Raw genomic sequence first — 22596 nt, 5'->3', positions numbered from 1 at the left:
CTCCGGTGGCCAGTGGCCAACTGGCAACAGCTGATGGCCAAGCGGTCACAGCTGATGACCATGCAGCCCCCAAGCAGCACCCCTCCACGCGAGGCCCAGAGCCTGGAGAGTGCTCTCTGCGAGTCTGTCCCCACAGTCCCCGTCTGTCTCTCTCCGCCTCTCTCTTGCTCCGTCTCTGGCCTTCTCTCATCCTCTCTCTCACCTCCCTGGGTCAGGAGAGGTGACGTGTAGACAGTGAAGGGACCGGACATCGGGCGGGGCTCCGGTCGCTGACGAGGGTTCCAGGGCCCAGACTGAAGGCTTGTGACGAAGGGTGGCTGCAGACTGGAGATGCTGCACCCTGGTGGCGCGGGTGGCTCTCCCTGGCTTTGGGCCTGTGGATGGGTCCGGTCAGGGCCAGGGCCTGGGTTGCACGTCCCTAGGGCCGGAGGGGACTGAGAGGACCCTGCGACCCCCTCGGTGGCCCTGAGAGGTGGGGACAGCACAGCAGCAAGGGGGGTGTGCGGTTGTGGGGCTGGGGGGAGATGAGAGGGGTTGGGGTAGGGGGGCGGGGTGAAAGCCCTTCGGGGCCTGGGGAGGCCCAGGATGCCAGGGCGCCCAGACATATGTCACAGTCAGGGAAGTGACAGAGGCCCGTGGAGCCACTGGGGGGCGCGAAGGGGCCTCGCTGCGGGCCAGGAGTAGCCCGTCGCCCACACCAGCGGCGTCCGGAGGAGGCGGGGAGCGGGCGGCAGGCGCTCAGGCAGACGTGCTCGCCACCCTAGCGGCCCAGCAGCACGGCGCGCGGTCAGAGGCAGGCCGGGAGCAGGCTCTTGGGGCGCGGGGAGCCGGGTCCCAGCGTCTACGGCCATACCACCCTGAACGCGCCCGATCTCCTCTGATCTCGGGAGCTAAGCAGGGAGGGGCCTGGTTAGTACTTGGATGGGAGACCGCCTGGGAATAGCTGCAGGCTTTTGCTCGCCTCTCCTTTTGCGCCGCCGCCCCGGCGTGGCTCCCTCCGAACCCCTGCCGCCCTTTGCCCCTCTGCAGCCGCCCAGGCAGCCGAAGGTCCCCCTGGCCAGAGGAGGGTCAGTCGCCCGGCACTACAAGCTCGCATCCCCGGCCGCACACCAGGCCTGTCGGCCAGGGCTCCCCCCCACTCCCTCTTCTTAGTGCTCTTCGCCGAGGCAGGCCGTCAGCCTGCAGCAGTCAGCCGCGTCTCGGTCGCCGCCGCCGCCGCCACCGCCATCGCAGGGCTCCCTCTCGCTCCCCGACCCTGCCGCCGCCGCAACCCCCAACGCCCAAGCCCAGGGCTGCCTGCCGGCGCAGGCCTCCACCAGGCTCTCTCCATCCCAGGACGTGCCGGTGCTTTGCACCTCGGCCCGAGCCCAGGGCACGCCCATCCCTGCGCCTGCCCCCGGGACCCGACACACAGGATCGGCGTGTCCTCGGGCAAACGGGACGCCCACCCGCCCCGCCCCACCGGAGTCTTCTGTCTCCGCTGGCAGGCACCTCGCCCCACACCCCCGCGCGCCCCTCCCGTCTCCCACAAGAGCCAGGAGCCCTCCCTTCCCGCCGGCCACGGTGTCCCTGAAACACAGGGCACAAAGAGCCGGGACAAACCAGGGGACGGCGGGAGCAGCACCCCAACACACCACGCGCCATCGACTCCGGGGGAGACCACCACAAGGGCAGAGCAGGCACGCAGGCGCACAACCCTCACAACCAGGGTGCCTGGGGGCTGCCACTCTCCTCCCGCGGGCGGGTGCCTGGGCGGGGCTCAGAGACCACAGGCCCTCCGGAGACCCTGGCGGCCCGCCCCGGAGGCTTCAATGGTGACTGCCAACGCCAGGGCAATGCCTCCTTAGCGGAGCCCAGCCCCGGGCACGACCACACTCCGGTGGAGGAGCTGCCACTTCAACACAGCCTCAGTGCGTCTGTAACAGTCCGTGTGCCCGCCTGTGCGTCCCTCACACCCTCCCCCACCCCATATCCGTCGGGCTCTGTGACGTGCCTGTTGGGCTCTGGCTCTGGCTCAGGAACTCTCTCCCCGCGTGCCAGCCCCCTCTTTCTCTGTCTCTGTCCATGTCTCTCTGTATGTCTAGATACATACATGTACATATACGAGCATATTTCCATCTCGCTCCCTCTTACTCCTCCTCCCGTTCTGTCTGTCTGTCCCTGTCCTGCGGGGACTCTAGCCCCTCTGCCCGCACAAGAATGCAGGATTTGGCGAGGCCAAGAGGGAACACCAACAGACCACGGATAGGGGGCTCATAGCACCATGTCTCACGGGCGGCTGGCTTGGAGACTCGGCAAGCCGGAGCCGCCCGATCCCCAGCCTGCCGGCCGATTCTCTGCCAACCAACAGACCCACCAACCTACCGACCCACCAAGCCGGCCAACTGCAGTCCGCGCCCCTCTGCAATTTGCAGTCCACCATCCGCGCTTCCTAGCTTGGCCACCGCAGCTCTGCCGGTGGCCAATGGCCAACTGGCAACAGCTGATGGCCAAGCGGTCACAGCTGATATCCATGCAGCCCGCACGCAGCACCCCTCCACGCGAGGCCCAGAGCCTGGAGAGTGCTCTCTGCGAGTCTGTCCGCACAGTCCCCGTCTGTCTCTCTCCGCCTCTCTCTTGCTCCGTCTCTGGCCTTCTCTCATCCTCTCTCTCACCTCCCTGGGTCAGGAGAGGTGACGTGTAGCCAGTGAAGTGAACAGTGATCGGGCGGGACGCCGGTCGCTGACGAGGGGCGAGAACCCAGAAAGAAGGCTGTGTGAGGAAGGGTGGCGGCAGACTGGAGGTGCTGCCCCCTGGTGGCGGGTGGCTCTCCCTGGCTTTGGGCCAGTGGGTGGGGCCGGCCAGGGCCAGGGCCTGGGTTGCACGTCCCTAGGGTGGAGGGGACTGAGAGGACCCTGCGACCCCCTCGGTGGCCCTGAGAGGTGGGGACAGCACAGCAGCAAGGGGGGTGTGCGGTTGTGGGGCTGGGGGGAGATGAGAGGGGTTGGGGTAGGGGGGCGGGGTAAAAGCCCTTCGGGGCCTGGGGAGGCCCAGGATGCCAGGGCGCCCAGACATATGTCACAGTCAGGGAAGTGACAGAGGCCCGTTAGAGCCACTGGGGGGCGCGAAGGGGCCTCGCTGCGGGCCAGGAGGAGCCCGTCGCCCACACCAGCGGCGTCTGGAGGAGGCGGGGAGCTGGCGGGAGGCGCTCGGGCAGACATGCTCGCCACCCGAGCGGCCCAGCAGCATGGCGTGCGCTCAGAAGCAGGTCGGGAGCAGGCTCTTGGAGTGCCGGGAGCCGGGTCCCAGCGCCTAAGGCCACACCACCCTGCACGCGCCAGATCTCGTCTGATCTCGGGAGCTAAGCAGGGAGGGGCCTGGTTAGTACTTGGATGGGAGACCGCCTGGGAATAGCTGCAGGCTTTTGCTCGCCTCTCCTTTTGCGCCGCGGCCCCGGCGTGGCTCCCTCCGAACCCCTGCCGCCCCTTGCCTCTCTGCAGCCGCCCAGCCAGCCGAAGGCCCCCCTGACCAGCAGAGGGTTAGCCGCCAGGCACTACAAGCTGGCAGCCCCGGCCGCACACCAGGCCCGTCGGCCAGGGCTCCCCCGCACACCCTCTTCTCAGTCCTCTTCAGTCCCGGAGGCTGTCATCTCGATCCCTTCGCCGACCTTCGATCGCCGCCACCGCCAACAGCGCTGCCCTCGCCCCCGCCGCCACCGCCTAATCCGCCGCCATCACCGCGCTCCCCACACCCCCCTCCAGCGCTGACCTCACCCCTGCCCCCGCCCTCGCCACCGCCATGGCTGTACTGCTTCAATCTCCCGCCTCTGCTCTCCCCTCCTCCGCCGCCAGCACCGCCCTCTTCCCCGCTACCGCCGCCGCCGGCGCCAACCCTCCCCGCGCCCAGCGCCCGCCGACACAGCCCCCAACGCTGCCGCCGCCTCCATCGCCGACCTCGCAACCCTCCCGCGCCGCAGCCGACGCCGCCGCCGCCGCCGCCGCCATCGCTGCTCGCGATCAGCCCCCGCTTCTCCCGCCGCCGCCGCCGCGATCACCGCGCTCCCCACCCCCTCCGCCAGCGCTGCCCTCGCCCCCTCCCCGCCCCCGCTGCCGCCATCGCCGTACTCCCTCAAACTCCCTCCTCTGCTCTCCCCCCCTCGGCCGCCAGCACCGCGCTCCCCACCCCCGCCGCCAGTGCTGCCCTCTTCCCCACCCCCGCCCCCGCTGCCGCCATTGCAGCACTCCCTCAATCTCCCTCCTCTGCTCTCCCCGCCTCCTGCACCGCCATCTCCCCCGCCCCCGCCCCAGGCCCGCCGCCGCCACCATCGCCATACTCCCTCAATCTCCCGCCTCTGCTCTCCCGGCCTCCTCCGCCGCCGCCGCCGCCGCCGCCATCGACCCCCGTGCCCCAGCGCCCACCGTCAAAGCCCCCATTGTCGCCACCGCCATCGCCGCCCTGGCGCCATCCTCGCGGTTGCCATCGCCTACCTCCCCACCCTCCCTCGCCTCCGCCGCGTCCCCCGCCGCCGCTGCTGCCGCCGCCGCCGCCGCCGCCGCCGCCGCCGCAGCCCCCCCCCTCCGCAGCCGCCCAAGCCGCCGCCGCGGGGTCCTCCCACAACTCCCAAGCCCAGGGTTGCCTGCTGGTGCAGGCCTCCCCCAGCCTTGGGGGTGCGGTTGTTGGTAAACCTGGTGGCGGTAGGGGGGCGGGGTGTATGGCGGTCTGGGTCCGGGGAGTCCCAGGATGCCAGAGTTCCACGACTTCTGGCACCATCAGGGAAGTGGCAGTGTCCCATGGAGCCTCGGGTGGCGCGAAGGGGCCTCGCTGCCGGCCAGGAGTAGCCCGCCGCCCACGCCAGGGGCATTCGGAAGAGGCGGGGAGCCGGACTGGGGGGGGGGGGACGCGGTGCTGGCAGAGCCGGCCAGCAGGTCGATGCTCGCCACCGGAGCCGCGCATCTGCATGGCGGGCGCTCACGAGGCAGGCCGGGAGCAGGCTCTTGGGGCGCGGGGAGCCGAGTCCCATCGTCTATGGCCATACCACCCTGAACGCGCCCGATCTCCTCTGATCTCGGGAGCTAAGCAGGGAGGGGCCTGGTTAGTGCTTGGATGGGAGACCGCCTGGGAATACCTGTAGGCTTTTGCTCGCCTCTCCTTTTGCGCCGCCGCCCCTGCGTGGCTCCCTCCGAACCCCTGCCGCCCCTTGCCCCTCTGCAGCCGCCCATCCAGCCGAAGTTCCCCCTGGCCAGAGGCCGGTCAGCCACCCGGCGCTACAAGCTGGCAGCCCCGGCCGCACACCAGGCCCGTCGGCCAGGGCTCACCCCCACACCCTCTTCTTAGTCCTCTTCGCTGAGGCAGGCAGTCAGCCAGCAGCAGTTAGCCGAGCCTGTGTCTCCGCCGGCAGGCACCTCTCCCCACACCCCCGCGCGCCCCCTCCCATCGCCCACAAGAGCCAGGAACCCTCCCTTCCCGCAGTGGCCCCAACACACAGGGTACAAAGAGCCGGGACAAAGCAGGGGACTGAGGGAGCAGCACCCCAACACACCGCACGCCCTCGGACTCCAGGAGAGACCACCACAAGGGGAAGTGCAGGCACGCAGGCACACAACACTCTCAACCAGGGTGCCTGTGGGCTGCCACTCTCCTCCCGCGGGGCGGGGGGTTCCTGGGCGGGGCTCGGAGCCCACTGGCCCTCCCGCCCGGCCCGGGGGCTTCAAGGGTGACTTTCAATGCCCGGGCACTGCCTCCTTAGTGGAGCCCAGCCACGGGCATGACCACACTTCGGTTGAGAAGCTGCCACTTCAAAGCAGCGTCAGTGCGTCTGTCCCAGTCCGTGTGCCCGCTTGTGCGTCCCTCCCCCCTCCCCCACCCCATGTCTCTCTGGCTCTGTGACGTGCCTGTTGGGCTCTGGCTCTGGCTCAGGAGCTCTCTCCCCGCGTGCCAGCCCCCTCTTTCTCTGTCTCTGTCCATGTCTCTCTGTATGTCTAGGTACATACAGGTACATATAGGTGTATATTTCGATCTCGCTCCCTCTTTCTCCTCCTCCCGTTCTCTCTGTCGGTCCCTGTCCTGCGGGGACTCTAGTCCCTCTGCCCGCACAAGAACGCAGGATATGGCGAGGCCAAGAGGGAACACCAACAGAGCCACGGATAGGGGGCTCATAGCACTATGTCTCACGGGCGGCTGGCTCGGAGACACGGCAAGCCGGAGCCGCCCGATCCCCAACCTGTCGGCCGCTTCTCTGCCAACCCACCGACACACCGCCCGTCGACCCGCCAAGCGGGCCCACTGCAATCCGCGCCCCTCTGCAATTTGCAGTCCACCATCCGCGCTTCCTAGCTTGGCCACCGCAGCTCCTCCGGTGGCCAGTGGCCAACTGGCAACAGCTGATGGCCAAGCGGTCACAGCTGATGACCATGCAGCCCCCAAGCAGCACCCCTCCACGCGAGGCCCAGAGCCTGGAGAGTGCTCTCTGCGAGTCTGTCCCCACAGTCCCCGTCTGTCTCTCTCCGCCTCTCTCTTGCTCCGTCTCTGGCCTTCTCTCATCCTCTCTCTCACCTCCCTGGGTCAGGAGAGGTGACGTGTAGACAGTGAAGGGACCGGACATCGGGCGGGGCTCCGGTCGCTGACGAGGGTTCCAGGGCCCAGACTGAAGGCTTGTGACGAAGGGTGGCTGCAGACTGGAGATGCTGCACCCTGGTGGCGCGGGTGGCTCTCCCTGGCTTTGGGCCTGTGGATGGGTCCGGTCAGGGCCAGGGCCTGGGTTGCACGTCCCTAGGGCCGGAGGGGACTGAGAGGACCCTGCGACCCCCTCGGTGGCCCTGAGAGGTGGGGACAGCACAGCAGCAAGGGGGGTGTGCGGTTGTGGGGCTGGGGGGAGATGAGAGGGGTTGGGGTAGGGGGGCGGGGTGAAAGCCCTTCGGGGCCTGGGGAGGCCCAGGATGCCAGGGCGCCCAGACATATGTCACAGTCAGGGAAGTGACAGAGGCCCGTGGAGCCACTGGGGGGCGCGAAGGGGCCTCGCTGCGGGCCAGGAGTAGCCCGTCGCCCACACCAGCGGCGTCCGGAGGAGGCGGGGAGCGGGCGGCAGGCGCTCAGGCAGACGTGCTCGCCACCCTAGCGGCCCAGCAGCACGGCGCGCGGTCAGAGGCAGGCCGGGAGCAGGCTCTTGGGGCGCGGGGAGCCGGGTCCCAGCGTCTACGGCCATACCACCCTGAACGCGCCCGATCTCCTCTGATCTCGGGAGCTAAGCAGGGAGGGGCCTGGTTAGTACTTGGATGGGAGACCGCCTGGGAATAGCTGCAGGCTTTTGCTCGCCTCTCCTTTTGCGCCGCCGCCCCGGCGTGGCTCCCTCCGAACCCCTGCCGCCCTTTGCCCCTCTGCAGCCGCCCAGGCAGCCGAAGGTCCCCCTGGCCAGAGGAGGGTCAGTCGCCCGGCACTACAAGCTCGCATCCCCGGCCGCACACCAGGCCTGTCGGCCAGGGCTCCCCCCCACTCCCTCTTCTTAGTGCTCTTCGCCGAGGCAGGCCGTCAGCCTGCAGCAGTCAGCCGCGTCTCGGTCGCCGCCGCCGCCGCCACCGCCATCGCAGGGCTCCCTCTCGCTCCCCGACCCTGCCGCCGCCGCAACCCCCAACGCCCAAGCCCAGGGCTGCCTGCCGGCGCAGGCCTCCACCAGGCTCTCTCCATCCCAGGACGTGCCGGTGCTTTGCACCTCGGCCCGAGCCCAGGGCACGCCCATCCCTGCGCCTGCCCCCGGGACCCGACACACAGGATCGGCGTGTCCTCGGGCAAACGGGACGCCCACCCGCCCCGCCCCACCGGAGTCTTCTGTCTCCGCTGGCAGGCACCTCGCCCCACACCCCCGCGCGCCCCTCCCGTCTCCCACAAGAGCCAGGAGCCCTCCCTTCCCGCCGGCCACGGTGTCCCTGAAACACAGGGCACAAAGAGCCGGGACAAACCAGGGGACGGCGGGAGCAGCACCCCAACACACCACGCGCCATCGACTCCGGGGGAGACCACCACAAGGGCAGAGCAGGCACGCAGGCGCACAACCCTCACAACCAGGGTGCCTGGGGGCTGCCACTCTCCTCCCGCGGGCGGGTGCCTGGGCGGGGCTCAGAGACCACAGGCCCTCCGGAGACCCTGGCGGCCCGCCCCGGAGGCTTCAATGGTGACTGCCAACGCCAGGGCAATGCCTCCTTAGCGGAGCCCAGCCCCGGGCACGACCACACTCCGGTGGAGGAGCTGCCACTTCAACACAGCCTCAGTGCGTCTGTAACAGTCCGTGTGCCCGCCTGTGCGTCCCTCACACCCTCCCCCACCCCATATCCGTCGGGCTCTGTGACGTGCCTGTTGGGCTCTGGCTCTGGCTCAGGAACTCTCTCCCCGCGTGCCAGCCCCCTCTTTCTCTGTCTCTGTCCATGTCTCTCTGTATGTCTAGATACATACATGTACATATACGAGCATATTTCCATCTCGCTCCCTCTTACTCCTCCTCCCGTTCTGTCTGTCTGTCCCTGTCCTGCGGGGACTCTAGCCCCTCTGCCCGCACAAGAATGCAGGATTTGGCGAGGCCAAGAGGGAACACCAACAGACCACGGATAGGGGGCTCATAGCACCATGTCTCACGGGCGGCTGGCTTGGAGACTCGGCAAGCCGGAGCCGCCCGATCCCCAGCCTGCCGGCCGATTCTCTGCCAACCAACAGACCCACCAACCTACCGACCCACCAAGCCGGCCAACTGCAGTCCGCGCCCCTCTGCAATTTGCAGTCCACCATCCGCGCTTCCTAGCTTGGCCACCGCAGCTCTGCCGGTGGCCAATGGCCAACTGGCAACAGCTGATGGCCAAGCGGTCACAGCTGATATCCATGCAGCCCGCACGCAGCACCCCTCCACGCGAGGCCCAGAGCCTGGAGAGTGCTCTCTGCGAGTCTGTCCGCACAGTCCCCGTCTGTCTCTCTCCGCCTCTCTCTTGCTCCGTCTCTGGCCTTCTCTCATCCTCTCTCTCACCTCCCTGGGTCAGGAGAGGTGACGTGTAGCCAGTGAAGTGAACAGTGATCGGGCGGGACGCCGGTCGCTGACGAGGGGCGAGAACCCAGAAAGAAGGCTGTGTGAGGAAGGGTGGCGGCAGACTGGAGGTGCTGCCCCCTGGTGGCGGGTGGCTCTCCCTGGCTTTGGGCCAGTGGGTGGGGCCGGCCAGGGCCAGGGCCTGGGTTGCACGTCCCTAGGGTGGAGGGGACTGAGAGGACCCTGCGACCCCCTCGGTGGCCCTGAGAGGTGGGGACAGCACAGCAGCAAGGGGGGTGTGCGGTTGTGGGGCTGGGGGGAGATGAGAGGGGTTGGGGTAGGGGGGCGGGGTAAAAGCCCTTCGGGGCCTGGGGAGGCCCAGGATGCCAGGGCGCCCAGACATATGTCACAGTCAGGGAAGTGACAGAGGCCCGTTAGAGCCACTGGGGGGCGCGAAGGGGCCTCGCTGCGGGCCAGGAGGAGCCCGTCGCCCACACCAGCGGCGTCTGGAGGAGGCGGGGAGCTGGCGGGAGGCGCTCGGGCAGACATGCTCGCCACCCGAGCGGCCCAGCAGCATGGCGTGCGCTCAGAAGCAGGTCGGGAGCAGGCTCTTGGAGTGCCGGGAGCCGGGTCCCAGCGCCTAAGGCCACACCACCCTGCACGCGCCAGATCTCGTCTGATCTCGGGAGCTAAGCAGGGAGGGGCCTGGTTAGTACTTGGATGGGAGACCGCCTGGGAATAGCTGCAGGCTTTTGCTCGCCTCTCCTTTTGCGCCGCGGCCCCGGCGTGGCTCCCTCCGAACCCCTGCCGCCCCTTGCCTCTCTGCAGCCGCCCAGCCAGCCGAAGGCCCCCCTGACCAGCAGAGGGTTAGCCGCCAGGCACTACAAGCTGGCAGCCCCGGCCGCACACCAGGCCCGTCGGCCAGGGCTCCCCCGCACACCCTCTTCTCAGTCCTCTTCAGTCCCGGAGGCTGTCATCTCGATCCCTTCGCCGACCTTCGATCGCCGCCACCGCCAACAGCGCTGCCCTCGCCCCCGCCGCCACCGCCTAATCCGCCGCCATCACCGCGCTCCCCACACCCCCCTCCAGCGCTGACCTCACCCCTGCCCCCGCCCTCGCCACCGCCATGGCTGTACTGCTTCAATCTCCCGCCTCTGCTCTCCCCTCCTCCGCCGCCAGCACCGCCCTCTTCCCCGCTACCGCCGCCGCCGGCGCCAACCCTCCCCGCGCCCAGCGCCCGCCGACACAGCCCCCAACGCTGCCGCCGCCTCCATCGCCGACCTCGCAACCCTCCCGCGCCGCAGCCGACGCCGCCGCCGCCGCCGCCGCCATCGCTGCTCGCGATCAGCCCCCGCTTCTCCCGCCGCCGCCGCCGCGATCACCGCGCTCCCCACCCCCTCCGCCAGCGCTGCCCTCGCCCCCTCCCCGCCCCCGCTGCCGCCATCGCCGTACTCCCTCAAACTCCCTCCTCTGCTCTCCCCCCCTCGGCCGCCAGCACCGCGCTCCCCACCCCCTCCGCCAGCGCTGCCCTCGCCCCCTCCCCGCCCCCGCCGCCGCCATTGCCGCACTCCCTCAATCTCCCTCCTCTGCTCTCCCCGCCTCCTGCACCGCCATCTCCCCCGCCCCCGCCCCAGGCCCGCCGCCGCCACCATCGCCATACTCCCTCAATCTCCCGCCTCTGCTCTCCCGGCCTCCTCCGCCCCCGCCGCCGCCGCCGCCGCCGCCGCCGCCGCCGCCATCGACCCCCGTGCCCCAGCGCCCACCGTCAAAGCCCCCATTGTCGCCACCGCCATCGCCGCCCTGGCGCCATCCTCGCGGTTGCCATCGCCTACCTCCCCACCCTCCCTCGCCTCCGCCGCGTCCCCCGCCGCCGCTGCTGCCGCCGCCGCCGCCGCCGCCGCCGCCGCCGCAGCCCCCCCCCTCCGCAGCCGCCCAAGCCGCCGCCGCGGGGTCCTCCCACAACTCCCAAGCCCAGGGTTGCCTGCTGGTGCAGGCCTCCCCCAGCCTTGGGGGTGCGGTTGTTGGTAAACCTGGTGGCGGTAGGGGGGCGGGGTGTATGGCGGTCTGGGTCCGGGGAGTCCCAGGATGCCAGAGTTCCACGACTTCTGGCACCATCAGGGAAGTGGCAGTGTCCCATGGAGCCTCGGGTGGCGCGAAGGGGCCTCGCTGCCGGCCAGGAGTAGCCCGCCGCCCACGCCAGGGGCATTCGGAAGAGGCGGGGAGCCGGACTGGGGGGGGGGGGGGACGCGGTGCTGGCAGAGCCGGCCAGCAGGTCGATGCTCGCCACCGGAGCCGCGCATCTGCATGGCGGGCGCTCACGAGGCAGGCCGGGAGCAGGCTCTTGGGGCGCGGGGAGCCGAGTCCCATCGTCTATGGCCATACCACCCTGAACGCGCCCGATCTCCTCTGATCTCGGGAGCTAAGCAGGGAGGGGCCTGGTTAGTGCTTGGATGGGAGACCGCCTGGGAATACCTGTAGGCTTTTGCTCGCCTCTCCTTTTGCGCCGCCGCCCCTGCGTGGCTCCCTCCGAACCCCTGCCGCCCCTTGCCCCTCTGCAGCCGCCCATCCAGCCGAAGTTCCCCCTGGCCAGAGGCCGGTCAGCCACCCGGCGCTACAAGCTGGCAGCCCCGGCCGCACACCAGGCCCGTCGGCCAGGGCTCACCCCCACACCCTCTTCTTAGTCCTCTTCGCTGAGGCAGGCAGTCAGCCAGCAGCAGTTAGCCGAGCCTGTGTCTCCGCCGGCAGGCACCTCTCCCCACACCCCCGCGCGCCCCCTCCCATCGCCCACAAGAGCCAGGAACCCTCCCTTCCCGCAGTGGCCCCAACACACAGGGTACAAAGAGCCGGGACAAAGCAGGGGACTGAGGGAGCAGCACCCCAACACACCGCACGCCCTCGGACTCCAGGAGAGACCACCACAAGGGGAAGTGCAGGCACGCAGGCACACAACACTCTCAACCAGGGTGCCTGTGGGCTGCCACTCTCCTCCCGCGGGGCGGGGGGTTCCTGGGCGGGGCTCGGAGCCCACTGGCCCTCCCGCCCGGCCCGGGGGCTTCAAGGGTGACTTTCAATGCCCGGGCACTGCCTCCTTAGTGGAGCCCAGCCACGGGCATGACCACACTTCGGTTGAGAAGCTGCCACTTCAAAGCAGCGTCAGTGCGTCTGTCCCAGTCCGTGTGCCCGCTTGTGCGTCCCTCCCCCCTCCCCCACCCCATGTCTCTCTGGCTCTGTGACGTGCCTGTTGGGCTCTGGCTCTGGCTCAGGAGCTCTCTCCCCGCGTGCCAGCCCCCTCTTTCTCTGTCTCTGTCCATGTCTCTCTGTATGTCTAGGTACATACAGGTACATATAGGTGTATATTTCGATCTCGCTCCCTCTTTCTCCTCCTCCCGTTCTCTCTGTCGGTCCCTGTCCTGCGGGGACTCTAGTCCCTCTGCCCGCACAAGAACGCAGGATATGGCGAGGCCAAGAGGGAACACCAACAGAGCCACGGATAGGGGGCTCATAGCACTATGTCTCACGGGCGGCTGGCTCGGAGACACGGCAAGCCGGAGCCGCCCGATCCCCAACCTGTCGGCCGCTTCTCTGCCAACCCACCGACACACCGCCCGTCGACCCGCCAAGCGGGCCCACTGCAATCCGCGCCCCTCTGCAATTTGCAGTCCACCATCCGCGCTTCCTAGCTTGGCCACCGCAGCTCCTCCGGTGGCCAGTGGCCAACTGGCAACAGCTGATGGCCAAGCGGTCACAGCTGATGACCATGCAGCCCCCAAGCAGCACCCCTCCACGCGAGGCCCAGAGCCTGGAGAGTGCTCTCTGCGAGTCTGTCCCCACAGTCCCCGTCTGTCTCTCTCCGCCTCTCTCTTGCTCCGTCTCTGGCCTTCTCTCATCCTCTCTCTCACCTCCCTGGGTCAGGAGAGGTGACGTGTAGACAGTGAAGGGACCGGACATCGGGCGGGGCTCCGGTCGCTGACGAGGGTTCCAGGGCCCAGACTGAAGGCTTGTGACGAAGGGTGGCTGCAGACTGGAGATGCTGCACCCTGGTGGCGCGGGTGGCTCTCCCTGGCTTTGGGCCTGTGGATGGGTCCGGTCAGGGCCAGGGCCTGGGTTGCACGTCCCTAGGGCCGGAGGGGACTGAGAGGACCCTGCGACCCCCTCGGTGGCCCTGAGAGGTGGGGACAGCACAGCAGCAAGGGGGGTGTGCGGTTGTGGGGCTGGGGGGAGATGAGAGGGGTTGGGGTAGGGGGGCGGGGTGAAAGCCCTTCGGGGCCTGGGGAGGCCCAGGATGCCAGGGCGCCCAGACATATGTCACAGTCAGGGAAGTGACAGAGGCCCGTGGAGCCACTGGGGGGCGCGAAGGGGCCTCGCTGCGGGCCAGGAGTAGCCCGTCGCCCACACCAGCGGCGTCCGGAGGAGGCGGGGAGCGGGCGGCAGGCGCTCAGGCAGACGTGCTCGCCACCCTAGCGGCCCAGCAGCACGGCGCGCGGTCAGAGGCAGGCCGGGAGCAGGCTCTTGGGGCGCGGGGAGCCGGGTCCCAGCGTCTACGGCCATACCACCCTGAACGCGCCCGATCTCCTCTGATCTCGGGAGCTAAGCAGGGAGGGGCCTGGTTAGTACTTGGATGGGAGACCGCCTGGGAATAGCTGCAGGCTTTTGCTCGCCTCTCCTTTTGCGCCGCCGCCCCGGCGTGGCTCCCTCCGAACCCCTGCCGCCCTTTGCCCCTCTGCAGCCGCCCAGGCAGCCGAAGGTCCCCCTGGCCAGAGGAGGGTCAGTCGCCCGGCACTACAAGCTCGCATCCCCGGCCGCACACCAGGCCTGTCGGCCAGGGCTCCCCCCCACTCCCTCTTCTTAGTGCTCTTCGCCGAGGCAGGCCGTCAGCCTGCAGCAGTCAGCCGCGTCTCGGTCGCCGCCGCCGCCGCCACCGCCATCGCAGGGCTCCCTCTCGCTCCCCGACCCTGCCGCCGCCGCAACCCCCAACGCCCAAGCCCAGGGCTGCCTGCCGGCGCAGGCCTCCACCAGGCTCTCTCCATCCCAGGACGTGCCGGTGCTTTGCACCTCGGCCCGAGCCCAGGGCACGCCCATCCCTGCGCCTGCCCCCGGGACCCGACACACAGGATCGGCGTGTCCTCGGGCAAACGGGACGCCCACCCGCCCCGCCCCACCGGAGTCTTCTGTCTCCGCTGGCAGGCACCTCGCCCCACACCCCCGCGCGCCCCTCCCGTCTCCCACAAGAGCCAGGAGCCCTCCCTTCCCGCCGGCCACGGTGTCCCTGAAACACAGGGCACAAAGAGCCGGGACAAACCAGGGGACGGCGGGAGCAGCACCCCAACACACCACGCGCCATCGACTCCGGGGGAGACCACCACAAGGGCAGAGCAGGCACGCAGGCGCACAACCCTCACAACCAGGGTGCCTGGGGGCTGCCACTCTCCTCCCGCGGGCGGGTGCCTGGGCGGGGCTCAGAGACCACAGGCCCTCCGGAGACCCTGGCGGCCCGCCCCGGAGGCTTCAATGGTGACTGCCAACGCCAGGGCAATGCCTCCTTAGCGGAGCCCAGCCCCGGGCACGACCACACTCCGGTGGAGGAGCTGCCACTTCAACACAGCCTCAGTGCGTCTGTAACAGTCCGTGTGCCCGCCTGTGCGTCCCTCACACCCTCCCCCACCCCATATCCGTCGGGCTCTGTGACGTGCCTGTTGGGCTCTGGCTCTGGCTCAGGAACTCTCTCCCCGCGTGCCAGCCCCCTCTTTCTCTGTCTCTGTCCATGTCTCTCTGTATGTCTAGATACATACATGTACATATACGAGCATATTTCCATCTCGCTCCCTCTTACTCCTCCTCCCGTTCTGTCTGTCTGTCCCTGTCCTGCGGGGACTCTAGCCCCTCTGCCCGCACAAGAATGCAGGATTTGGCGAGGCCAAGAGGGAACACCAACAGACCACGGATAGGGGGCTCATAGCACCATGTCTCACGGGCGGCTGGCTTGGAGACTCGGCAAGCCGGAGCCGCCCGATCCCCAGCCTGCCGGCCGATTCTCTGCCAACCAACAGACCCACCAACCTACCGACCCACCAAGCCGGCCAACTGCAGTCCGCGCCCCTCTGCAATTTGCAGTCCACCATCCGCGCTTCCTAGCTTGGCCACCGCAGCTCTGCCGGTGGCCAATGGCCAACTGGCAACAGCTGATGGCCAAGCGGTCACAGCTGATATCCATGCAGCCCGCACGCAGCACCCCTCCACGCGAGGCCCAGAGCCTGGAGAGTGCTCTCTGCGAGTCTGTCCGCACAGTCCCCGTCTGTCTCTCTCCGCCTCTCTCTTGCTCCGTCTCTGGCCTTCTCTCATCCTCTCTCTCACCTCCCTGGGTCAGGAGAGGTGACGTGTAGCCAGTGAAGTGAACAGTGATCGGGCGGGACGCCGGTCGCTGACGAGGGGCGAGAACCCAGAAAGAAGGCTGTGTGAGGAAGGGTGGCGGCAGACTGGAGGTGCTGCCCCCTGGTGGCGGGTGGCTCTCCCTGGCTTTGGGCCAGTGGGTGGGGCCGGCCAGGGCCAGGGCCTGGGTTGCACGTCCCTAGGGTGGAGGGGACTGAGAGGACCCTGCGACCCCCTCGGTGGCCCTGAGAGGTGGGGACAGCACAGCAGCAAGGGGGGTGTGCGGTTGTGGGGCTGGGGGGAGATGAGAGGGGTTGGGGTAGGGGGGCGGGGTAAAAGCCCTTCGGGGCCTGGGGAGGCCCAGGATGCCAGGGCGCCCAGACATATGTCACAGTCAGGGAAGTGACAGAGGCCCGTTAGAGCCACTGGGGGGCGCGAAGGGGCCTCGCTGCGGGCCAGGAGGAGCCCGTCGCCCACACCAGCGGCGTCTGGAGGAGGCGGGGAGCTGGCGGGAGGCGCTCGGGCAGACATGCTCGCCACCCGAGCGGCCCAGCAGCATGGCGTGCGCTCAGAAGCAGGTCGGGAGCAGGCTCTTGGAGTGCCGGGAGCCGGGTCCCAGCGCCTAAGGCCACACCACCCTGCACGCGCCAGATCTCGTCTGATCTCGGGAGCTAAGCAGGGAGGGGCCTGGTTAGTACTTGGATGGGAGACCGCCTGGGAATAGCTGCAGGCTTTTGCTCGCCTCTCCTTTTGCGCCGCGGCCCCGGCGTGGCTCCCTCCGAACCCCTGCCGCCCCTTGCCTCTCTGCAGCCGCCCAGCCAGCCGAAGGCCCCCCTGACCAGCAGAGGGTTAGCCGCCAGGCACTACAAGCTGGCAGCCCCGGCCGCACACCAGGCCCGTCGGCCAGGGCTCCCCCGCACACCCTCTTCTCAGTCCTCTTCAGTCCCGGAGGCTGTCATCTCGATCCCTTCGCCGACCTTCGATCGCCGCCACCGCCAACAGCGCTGCCCTCGCCCCCGCCGCCACCGCCTAATCCGCCGCCATCACCGCGCTCCCCACACCCCCCTCCAGCGCTGACCTCACCCCTGCCCCCGCCCTCGCCACCGCCATGGCTGTACTGCTTCAATCTCCCGCCTCTGCTCTCCCCTCCTCCGCCGCCAGCACCGCCCTCTTCCCCGCTACCGCCGCCGCCGGCGCCAACCCTCCCCGCGCCCAGCGCCCGCCGACACAGCCCCCAACGCTGCCGCCGCCTCCATCGCCGACCTCGCAACCCTCCCGCGCCGCAGCCGACGCCGCCGCCGCCGCCGCCGCCATCGCTGCTCGCGATCAGCCCCCGCTTCTCCCGCCGCCGCCGCCGCGATCACCGCGCTCCCCACCCCCTCCGCCAGCGCTGCCCTCGCCCCCTCCCCGCCCCCGCTGCCGCCATCGCCGTACTCCCTCAAACTCCCTCCTCTGCTCTCCCCCCCTCGGCCGCCAGCACCGCGCTCCCCACCCCCTCCGCCAGCGCTGCCCTCGCCCCCTCCCCGCCCCCGCCGCCGCCATTGCCGCACTCCCTCAATCTCCCTCCTCTGCTCTCCCCGCCTCCTGCACCGCCATCTCCCCCGCCCCCGCCCCAGGCCCGCCGCCGCCACCATCGCCATACTCCCTCAATCTCCCGCCTCTGCTCTCCCGGCCTCCTCCGCCCCCGCCGCCGCCGCCGCCGCCGCCGCCGCCGCCGCCATCGACCCCCGTGCCCCAGCGCCCACCGTCAAAGCCCCCATTGTCGCCACCGCCATCGCCGCCCTGGCGCCATCCTCGCGGTTGCCATCGCCTACCTCCCCACCCTCCCTCGCCTCCGCCGCGTCCCCCGCCGCCGCTGCTGCCGCCGCCGCCGCCGCCGCCGCCGCCGCCGCAGCCCCCCCCCTCCGCAGCCGCCCAAGCCGCCGCCGCGGGGTCCTCCCACAACTCCCAAGCCCAGGGTTGCCTGCTGGTGCAGGCCTCCCCCAGCCTTGGGGGTGCGGTTGTTGGTAAACCTGGTGGCGGTAGGGGGGCGGGGTGTATGGCGGTCTGGGTCCGGGGAGTCCCAGGATGCCAGAGTTCCACGACTTCTGGCACCATCAGGGAAGTGGCAGTGTCCCATGGAGCCTCGGGTGGCGCGAAGGGGCCTCGCTGCCGGCCAGGAGTAGCCCGCCGCCCACGCCAGGGGCATTCGGAAGAGGCGGGGAGCCGGACTGGGGGGGGGGGGGGACGCGGTGCTGGCAGAGCCGGCCAGCAGGTCGATGCTCGCCACCGGAGCCGCGCATCTGCATGGCGGGCGCTCACGAGGCAGGCCGGGAGCAGGCTCTTGGGGCGCGGGGAGCCGAGTCCCATCGTCTATGGCCATACCACCCTGAACGCGCCCGATCTCCTCTGATCTCGGGAGCTAAGCAGGGAGGGGCCTGGTTAGTGCTTGGATGGGAGACCGCCTGGGAATACCTGTAGGCTTTTGCTCGCCTCTCCTTTTGCGCCGCCGCCCCTGCGTGGCTCCCTCCGAACCCCTGCCGCCCCTTGCCCCTCTGCAGCCGCCCATCCAGCCGAAGTTCCCCCTGGCCAGAGGCCGGTCAGCCACCCGGCGCTACAAGCTGGCAGCCCCGGCCGCACACCAGGCCCGTCGGCCAGGGCTCACCCCCACACCCTCTTCTTAGTCCTCTTCGCTGAGGCAGGCAGTCAGCCAGCAGCAGTTAGCCGAGCCTGTGTCTCCGCCGGCAGGCACCTCTCCCCACACCCCCGCGCGCCCCCTCCCATCGCCCACAAGAGCCAGGAACCCTCCCTTCCCGCAGTGGCCCCAACACACAGGGTACAAAGAGCCGGGACAAAGCAGGGGACTGAGGGAGCAGCACCCCAACACACCGCACGCCCTCGGACTCCAGGAGAGACCACCACAAGGGGAAGTGCAGGCACGCAGGCACACAACACTCTCAACCAGGGTGCCTGTGGGCTGCCACTCTCCTCCCGCGGGGCGGGGGGTTCCTGGGCGGGGCTCGGAGCCCACTGGCCCTCCCGCCCGGCCCGGGGGCTTCAAGGGTGACTTTCAATGCCCGGGCACTGCCTCCTTAGTGGAGCCCAGCCACGGGCATGACCACACTTCGGTTGAGAAGCTGCCACTTCAAAGCAGCGTCAGTGCGTCTGTCCCAGTCCGTGTGCCCGCTTGTGCGTCCCTCCCCCCTCCCCCACCCCATGTCTCTCTGGCTCTGTGACGTGCCTGTTGGGCTCTGGCTCTGGCTCAGGAGCTCTCTCCCCGCGTGCCAGCCCCCTCTTTCTCTGTCTCTGTCCATGTCTCTCTGTATGTCTAGGTACATACAGGTACATATAGGTGTATATTTCGATCTCGCTCCCTCTTTCTCCTCCTCCCGTTCTCTCTGTCGGTCCCTGTCCTGCGGGGACTCTAGTCCCTCTGCCCGCACAAGAACGCAGGATATGGCGAGGCCAAGAGGGAACACCAACAGAGCCACGGATAGGGGGCTCATAGCACTATGTCTCACGGGCGGCTGGCTCGGAGACACGGCAAGCCGGAGCCGCCCGATCCCCAACCTGTCGGCCGCTTCTCTGCCAACCCACCGACACACCGCCCGTCGACCCGCCAAGCGGGCCCACTGCAATCCGCGCCCCTCTGCAATTTGCAGTCCACCATCCGCGCTTCCTAGCTTGGCCACCGCAGCTCCTCCGGTGGCCAGTGGCCAACTGGCAACAGCTGATGGCCAAGCGGTCACAGCTGATGACCATGCAGCCCCCAAGCAGCACCCCTCCACGCGAGGCCCAGAGCCTGGAGAGTGCTCTCTGCGAGTCTGTCCCCACAGTCCCCGTCTGTCTCTCTCCGCCTCTCTCTTGCTCCGTCTCTGGCCTTCTCTCATCCTCTCTCTCACCTCCCTGGGTCAGGAGAGGTGACGTGTAGACAGTGAAGGGACCGGACATCGGGCGGGGCTCCGGTCGCTGACGAGGGTTCCAGGGCCCAGACTGAAGGCTTGTGACGAAGGGTGGCTGCAGACTGGAGATGCTGCACCCTGGTGGCGCGGGTGGCTCTCCCTGGCTTTGGGCCTGTGGATGGGTCCGGTCAGGGCCAGGGCCTGGGTTGCACGTCCCTAGGGCCGGAGGGGACTGAGAGGACCCTGCGACCCCCTCGGTGGCCCTGAGAGGTGGGGACAGCACAGCAGCAAGGGGGGTGTGCGGTTGTGGGGCTGGGGGGAGATGAGAGGGGTTGGGGTAGGGGGGCGGGGTGAAAGCCCTTCGGGGCCTGGGGAGGCCCAGGATGCCAGGGCGCCCAGACATATGTCACAGTCAGGGAAGTGACAGAGGCCCGTGGAGCCACTGGGGGGCGCGAAGGGGCCTCGCTGCGGGCCAGGAGTAGCCCGTCGCCCACACCAGCGGCGTCCGGAGGAGGCGGGGAGCGGGCGGCAGGCGCTCAGGCAGACGTGCTCGCCACCCTAGCGGCCCAGCAGCACGGCGCGCGGTCAGAGGCAGGCCGGGAGCAGGCTCTTGGGGCGCGGGGAGCCGGGTCCCAGCGTCTACGGCCATACCACCCTGAACGCGCCCGATCTCCTCTGATCTCGGGAGCTAAGCAGGGAGGGGCCTGGTTAGTACTTGGATGGGAGACCGCCTGGGAATAGCTGCAGGCTTTTGCTCGCCTCTCCTTTTGCGCCGCCGCCCCGGCGTGGCTCCCTCCGAACCCCTGCCGCCCTTTGCCCCTCTGCAGCCGCCCAGGCAGCCGAAGGTCCCCCTGGCCAGAGGAGGGTCAGTCGCCCGGCACTACAAGCTCGCATCCCCGGCCGCACACCAGGCCTGTCGGCCAGGGCTCCCCCCCACTCCCTCTTCTTAGTGCTCTTCGCCGAGGCAGGCCGTCAGCCTGCAGCAGTCAGCCGCGTCTCGGTCGCCGCCGCCGCCGCCACCGCCATCGCAGGGCTCCCTCTCGCTCCCCGACCCTGCCGCCGCCGCAACCCCCAACGCCCAAGCCCAGGGCTGCCTGCCGGCGCAGGCCTCCACCAGGCTCTCTCCATCCCAGGACGTGCCGGTGCTTTGCACCTCGGCCCGAGCCCAGGGCACGCCCATCCCTGCGCCTGCCCCCGGGACCCGACACACAGGATCGGCGTGTCCTCGGGCAAACGGGACGCCCACCCGCCCCGCCCCACCGGAGTCTTCTGTCTCCGCTGGCAGGCACCTCGCCCCACACCCCCGCGCGCCCCTCCCGTCTCCCACAAGAGCCAGGAGCCCTCCCTTCCCGCCGGCCACGGTGTCCCTGAAACACAGGGCACAAAGAGCCGGGACAAACCAGGGGACGGCGGGAGCAGCACCCCAACACACCACGCGCCATCGACTCCGGGGGAGACCACCACAAGGGCAGAGCAGGCACGCAGGCGCACAACCCTCACAACCAGGGTGCCTGGGGGCTGCCACTCTCCTCCCGCGGGCGGGTGCCTGGGCGGGGCTCAGAGACCACAGGCCCTCCGGAGACCCTGGCGGCCCGCCCCGGAGGCTTCAATGGTGACTGCCAACGCCAGGGCAATGCCTCCTTAGCGGAGCCCAGCCCCGGGCACGACCACACTCCGGTGGAGGAGCTGCCACTTCAACACAGCCTCAGTGCGTCTGTAACAGTCCGTGTGCCCGCCTGTGCGTCCCTCACACCCTCCCCCACCCCATATCCGTCGGGCTCTGTGACGTGCCTGTTGGGCTCTGGCTCTGGCTCAGGAACTCTCTCCCCGCGTGCCAGCCCCCTCTTTCTCTGTCTCTGTCCATGTCTCTCTGTATGTCTAGATACATACATGTACATATACGAGCATATTTCCATCTCGCTCCCTCTTACTCCTCCTCCCGTTCTGTCTGTCTGTCCCTGTCCTGCGGGGACTCTAGCCCCTCTGCCCGCACAAGAATGCAGGATTTGGCGAGGCCAAGAGGGAACACCAACAGACCACGGATAGGGGGCTCATAGCACCATGTCTCACGGGCGGCTGGCTTGGAGACTCGGCAAGCCGGAGCCGCCCGATCCCCAGCCTGCCGGCCGATTCTCTGCCAACCAACAGACCCACCAACCTACCGACCCACCAAGCCGGCCAACTGCAGTCCGCGCCCCTCTGCAATTTGCAGTCCACCATCCGCGCTTCCTAGCTTGGCCACCGCAGCTCTGCCGGTGGCCAATGGCCAACTGGCAACAGCTGATGGCCAAGCGGTCACAGCTGATATCCATGCAGCCCGCACGCAGCACCCCTCCACGCGAGGCCCAGAGCCTGGAGAGTGCTCTCTGCGAGTCTGTCCGCACAGTCCCCGTCTGTCTCTCTCCGCCTCTCTCTTGCTCCGTCTCTGGCCTTCTCTCATCCTCTCTCTCACCTCCCTGGGTCAGGAGAGGTGACGTGTAGCCAGTGAAGTGAACAGTGATCGGGCGGGACGCCGGTCGCTGACGAGGGGCGAGAACCCAGAAAGAAGGCTGTGTGAGGAAGGGTGGCGGCAGACTGGAGGTGCTGCCCCCTGGTGGCGGGTGGCTCTCCCTGGCTTTGGGCCAGTGGGTGGGGCCGGCCAGGGCCAGGGCCTGGGTTGCACGTCCCTAGGGTGGAGGGGACTGAGAGGACCCTGCGACCCCCTCGGTGGCCCTGAGAGGTGGGGACAGCACAGCAGCAAGGGGGGTGTGCGGTTGTGGGGCTGGGGGGAGATGAGAGGGGTTGGGGTAGGGGGGCGGGGTAAAAGCCCTTCGGGGCCTGGGGAGGCCCAGGATGCCAGGGCGCCCAGACATATGTCACAGTCAGGGAAGTGACAGAGGCCCGTTAGAGCCACTGGGGGGCGCGAAGGGGCCTCGCTGCGGGCCAGGAGGAGCCCGTCGCCCACACCAGCGGCGTCTGGAGGAGGCGGGGAGCTGGCGGGAGGCGCTCGGGCAGACATGCTCGCCACCCGAGCGGCCCAGCAGCATGGCGTGCGCTCAGAAGCAGGTCGGGAGCAGGCTCTTGGAGTGCCGGGAGCCGGGTCCCAGCGCCTAAGGCCACACCACCCTGCACGCGCCAGATCTCGTCTGATCTCGGGAGCTAAGCAGGGAGGGGCCTGGTTAGTACTTGGATGGGAGACCGCCTGGGAATAGCTGCAGGCTTTTGCTCGCCTCTCCTTTTGCGCCGCGGCCCCGGCGTGGCTCCCTCCGAACCCCTGCCGCCCCTTGCCTCTCTGCAGCCGCCCAGCCAGCCGAAGGCCCCCCTGACCAGCAGAGGGTTAGCCGCCAGGCACTACAAGCTGGCAGCCCCGGCCGCACACCAGGCCCGTCG

General features: G+C 69.2%; 11 pseudogenes; all 11 read left to right on the top strand.

Annotated features, from left to right (window-relative positions):
- The first annotated feature begins 839 nt into the window (after positions 1-839).
- LOC148756341 (5S ribosomal RNA) lies at positions 840-959 on the top strand (annotated as a pseudogene).
- Positions 960-3289: 2330 nt separating this feature from the next.
- Positions 3290-3409, top strand: LOC148756340 (5S ribosomal RNA; annotated as a pseudogene).
- A 1591-nt stretch (positions 3410-5000) lies between these two features.
- Positions 5001-5120, top strand: LOC148756339 (5S ribosomal RNA; annotated as a pseudogene).
- A 2048-nt stretch (positions 5121-7168) lies between these two features.
- LOC148756338 (5S ribosomal RNA) lies at positions 7169-7288 on the top strand (annotated as a pseudogene).
- A 2330-nt stretch (positions 7289-9618) lies between these two features.
- Positions 9619-9738, top strand: LOC148756337 (5S ribosomal RNA; annotated as a pseudogene).
- Positions 9739-11348: 1610 nt separating this feature from the next.
- Positions 11349-11468, top strand: LOC148756336 (5S ribosomal RNA; annotated as a pseudogene).
- A 2048-nt stretch (positions 11469-13516) lies between these two features.
- Positions 13517-13636, top strand: LOC148756335 (5S ribosomal RNA; annotated as a pseudogene).
- Positions 13637-15966: 2330 nt separating this feature from the next.
- LOC148756334 (5S ribosomal RNA) lies at positions 15967-16086 on the top strand (annotated as a pseudogene).
- A 1610-nt stretch (positions 16087-17696) lies between these two features.
- On the top strand, positions 17697-17816 carry LOC148756333 (5S ribosomal RNA; annotated as a pseudogene).
- Positions 17817-19864: 2048 nt separating this feature from the next.
- Positions 19865-19984, top strand: LOC148756332 (5S ribosomal RNA; annotated as a pseudogene).
- A 2330-nt stretch (positions 19985-22314) lies between these two features.
- LOC148756331 (5S ribosomal RNA) lies at positions 22315-22434 on the top strand (annotated as a pseudogene).
- The last annotated feature ends 162 nt before the right edge of the window (positions 22435-22596 follow it).

This window comes from Rhinolophus sinicus, chromosome 12, assembly GCF_057876585.1.
Source record: "Rhinolophus sinicus isolate RSI-liver-muscle chromosome 12, RSI-T2T, whole genome shotgun sequence".
In the NCBI taxonomy this organism is placed as follows: Eukaryota; Metazoa; Chordata; class Mammalia; order Chiroptera; family Rhinolophidae; genus Rhinolophus; species Rhinolophus sinicus.
This window is presented reverse-complemented; position numbering and strand designations above follow the sequence as displayed.